This window comes from Lissotriton vulgaris, unplaced genomic scaffold, assembly GCF_964263255.1.
Source record: "Lissotriton vulgaris unplaced genomic scaffold, aLisVul1.2 SCAFFOLD_1874, whole genome shotgun sequence".
NCBI classification, from domain to species: domain Eukaryota; kingdom Metazoa; phylum Chordata; class Amphibia; order Caudata; family Salamandridae; genus Lissotriton; species Lissotriton vulgaris.
The window spans coordinates 144,361-149,172 of NW_028250799.1; positions in this window are offsets into that span (position 1 = coordinate 144,361).

A 4,812-nucleotide genomic window follows, 5' to 3' on the forward strand; every position below is an offset into this window, starting at 1 on the left:
GAGGGGGAGAGGGTCCTTTACAACCAACCTGTCGTCATTGAAGAAGACCCCATCGAGCGTATGATCGGCTTGATGGGTGGCGCCCTTCACAAGCTGATTCAGCCCGCAGGCGGACAGGGCATTCAGCAGGGTGAAAGTATCACTAGCCTCCAACTTCTCTAAGTGATAGTTCAGATCTCCCAAGACCGTTAGATGTTCACGACCAAGGTAGGGTTCAGGGATGTGAAATAGCTGTTGCCCGAAATCAGCTCTGGGGCCAGGGGGACGGTAGATCAGGATACCATTAAATGGGGATTCATAAACACCCTTTAGAGAGAAGTAGAGGGCCTGGAAGTTATCCTGAGGATCCCATAAGGGTAAGGTGTGACAATGAAAGCTATCTTTATAAAGGATAGCCAGCCCTCCTCCTACCCGGCCTATTCTATCCAGCCGGGCCAAAAAATAGTCCTCTGGTACTGCCTCAACAAGGTCTGGGCCAGACGAATCCGTTGCCCACGTTTCCGTGACAAATACCCATGAGGGCTTTCTATCCAGCACAAAATCCTTAAAAGCGATGTTATGCTTGATTAGCGAGCGAGCATTAATAAGGAAGCCGTCTTCTCTCACAGTACTGCCTCCTTCGTTAATGTAGTGTCCGGAAGGGTGGGGAGACGGAGGGAGGCTGGAGCCTCCAGAACCCTCAAGGGAACATCCGCAGCATAGGGGATGTGAAAAATCCTCAGGAGAGATTTTAAAGTGACATGGGAGCTGAGATGGTTTTAGCCTAAGCAAGTCGTAACTAGAGTACGTGACAGGCGTAGATTTATCCTTGAGACAGCCCGGCGACCAGCCGTCCAGCCCATCCTCAGTGCGGACGGGTGCAGACAGGTAAGGCTCCGGGCCCCAACGGCTTTCCGTGCAAATTTTTCAGGCGGTTCTATGTACAGCTGGGTCCGCATCTCTGTCTGGTCGTGGAGTAGGCATGTGAAGGCGGCATGCTCCCCCTGGATTGGTGACATACTGAGGCCAAGGTCCTTTCTAAGGCCCTAGCCAATAGACTCAAGCCTCACATAGCAGATTTGGTCCACCCAGATCAGGCGGGTTTTATGCCTCGGAGGGCAACTCGACATAACATTAGGCACGCCCACATCGCAATATTGGCTTGGAGGAGTTTGGGGGAACAGGCAGCGCTGTTTTTGGCAGACTTGGACAGAGATTTTAATTCCCTGAGCTGGGTATATCTGTTCGCCCTACTGCGATGCCTCAATTTGGGCCCGCGCTTCATGGCTTACTTACAGCTGCTGTACACTGATCTCACAGCGTCAGTACGAGTGGGGGCGCGGTCTCTTGATCCTTTCGGGTCCAGCGGGGTACGCGTCAGGGCTGTCCCCTCTCCCCCTACCTATTCACGCTCGCAATGGAGCCCCTGGCAGCGTGGGTGCGTATAGATGCCCAGCTCAAAGGTTTTCGGTGGTCATCGGGCCTTGCTGATAAAATAGCACTCTATGCTAATAATGTCCTGTTCTTTCTCACTGATCTGGATCGGTCGGGGCCACGGCTGCTTCGTATTCTGCAGATTTTCGGTGAAACCTCTGGCCTCTATATGAATCCGGTAAGTCGACGTTGTGAATACTGGGTGGACAGCAGCAGGTGGGAGCACGGGCACCGGGCCTTCAGTTGGCGTCTTGAGGGATGAAATACCTGGGATTGTATCTGTCGGAGGAGGTAGCCGCCTCCCAGGATCCCAACCTCACTCCAGTATGGGACCGCACGCGCGAGGACTTGAAGGTTTGGTCCCGTATGCCACTAACGATATATGGCAGATTGGCCATCTTTACAATTGTGGTGCTCCCTCGTCTATTGTATCAACTACAAAATCATCCACACCGGATTCCACCCCGTTGGTTTCAGCAGGTCAACTCGGCGTTGGGTGGGTTTCTGTGGGAGGGGGGGACCGCGCGTGTGGCGTTGCCAACGTGCTTTTCATCCTCCTATACTGAGGGGGCTAGCCACATCAGATGTTCTCTCTTACGATCAAGCGGCACGCTTGTTGGTTCTTATCGAGTGGTGGTATGGCGATAAGGGCTGTTGTACTCCGCCTCGCTTCGGAGGTGCCTTCCCTCTGCCACGCAGGTGGTATTTTATGTCTGGAGGCAAACGCTGGGCAGAATGGGGTGGTGGAACGTGCTTACCCAAGAGACCCCTCTCTGGCGTAATGGTCGTCTGCCCCGCATGGACACTCTGCAGGGATTCCGGGAGTGGGACGCAATTGGAATCTCCTCCCTGGGAGATGTGATGTTGGGCTGCTCCCTGAAGTCCTTTCAGAATTTGCAAGATGAATTTTTAAATACCTTCAGTTTCAGCACGCACTGACGCCATATTTGACAGACCTAGGACATCTTCCCGAGTTTAGTCCGCTAGAGGCCAAATTGTTTATGGGGGAATTACCTGATAAGAAAATCTCACGTATCTACCAGACATTGGTCCACCACTGTTCCTCCGACTTACACAGACTTAGGACCGCGTGGGAGAGGGATATGGGGGACTTAGAGGAAGAGGATTGGGCAGAGGCCTTGGCAAGCCCGAGGGAGGCAGCAATTTCCACTCGCCTGCAACGGATACAATTTAAATATTTACATCGCACCTACTTTACCCGAGAACGCTTATGGAGGGCGGGCATGATTGGCTCCCCCAATTGTTTCCAATGCGGTACAGAGGAGGGTACACTTCTACACACTGTATGGGGGTGATCGGCGCTGCATAGATTCTGGAATGAGGTGGCAGAACAAGCTTCTGAAGCTTATCTATGAGATGATCACGCAAAACCACTCTGCGTGGCTTTGCTTGGCCTTGCATAGCCTCATAGATAAGAGTAAGACAAAGCAGCGCAAGTCACTGCCTTTCCATACTATGCATCAAGGAGGCTTTCCATGGACTTTGCAGTGGGGGTTTCCAAGTAGCACGCATGGATTTTGGCGCTGCCCCCTATTTACAATGTGATGTACACCTGGGGCAGCGCCAAAACCTTATGCGTACCCAGAGCAGGCGTAATGAGGAGAACATTTTATGTCTCATAATTTCTTCATTCCATGTGTGATGCATTTTGCAGAACAAATAGTAGGAGGAAAACGCCTCTCTGGATTGTGTTTGTGTGGGAAAGGTGTCCCTTCTTCCCCAAAACAATCTTTACTGCAACGGAGGTGCAAGGGTTCTTACATTGACAGCAAATTGTTCGCAATAAGAGGGGTAAAGGACAGGAATGCACAGTATTCCATTAATACCGTGCATTTCTGCTCTTTCTCATAAGTGTAGGGCAGCGCACTAAGAAGACTGGTGGCACGGTCCAAATCCAATTGCTCATAATCGAGGCCCTCAGAGTCTTTCTTTGAGCAGGGATTTACCCAGAAACTAATTTAATATTCCAATGGAGAAATATATGTTGCATGTGTGCAATTAGCTATGACTTTTCAAATAAAAAAAATAAAAAAATGTAAATTCACTAGCCACGTTTTTATTTTGTTTCCTTGACCCAAAGTCCTTTAGAGAAAGAAACGTGAACGACCTAATGCACCACTGCACTTCCGCAGTTTCTAAAGTCTTCAACATCATATTCAAGCTCGACAACTGCTTTATTTCTTTTATGTACATTTTTCCATAACTTTACACCACTCTAGCATTTCTAATCATGGTCGCAAACATTTACTGATTGTTACTCTTGAAAGCCTTAAACCAGGACTGCAATGATTTAATGATACAACTTGCCAGGCCTGTAGTTATAATACGCCGCACTGGACTGGAAGACGTTAACAATACAGTTTACCACCTGCAATAATTTAACAGTACACCTTCTTACCATCCCTGTAATAATTTAACAGTACTCCTTACCAGGCCTGCAATAATTAACATTAATCCTTACAAACAGTGCCTAGTTTGTAAAAACTATAAGTGCTGAGGCTCTCGTCAGGAGCCACTGCAACTTGCACCACACACTGCCCCTGCCGTGCTGGCAGTGATAGTAACATTACAACTACTAACCATCACACTCCTACAAGGGCAGCAATTTGAACAATTTTGGTCCCCCAGAGCTATAAGAATGGTGCGGGTAGCAGGAAATACTCATTTCTAATGTATATTGAATTATTAATGAACTACTGTTGTGGTAATCCCAAAATTAGTCAGACATCGCCCCCTTGTGGCAGACTGTCGCAACTGCCAGTGTTGACAATTAAGTGCTGGTACCAAGCACCGGAAATAACAGGCTCAAATGTAGCACTGCTAACCAGAACTGCAATAATTTAACAATATTGTTTACTAGGCCTGCAAAACTTTAATAAAATGTTTTATCAGGCCTGCCATAATTTAACTGTACTCCTTAGTAGGCTGCAATATTTTAACATTAGTCCTTACCAGATCTTCAACAGTTTAAAAATACACTTTACAAGGCTTGCAATACTTTAACATTACTCTGAACAGGTCTGCAATAATTTTCTAGTGCTTCTCACCTGTACTGCAAAAATAAACAAAAGCTTCTCATGAGGCTACTGAAAAGGGCTGGATTAATTTACCATCCTTTCTCACAAAAGTTTCAATAATTACCAGTGCTTCTTGTCGAGGCTTCCATAACATATTAGTGTAACCGAGGCGGACTGCAATAATTTACCAGCATTTCTCATCAGGCATGCAATAATGTATGAGAAATTTGCCCCACAGGTGCACTAATATGGTAGATCTTCTCAGAAGGGTTGTACATTTTTACTGGTGCTCTTTGCAAGGGCTGCTTTAATTTACCATCCCCTCTTACTTAAATCACAATAATCTACTAATATGTTCATA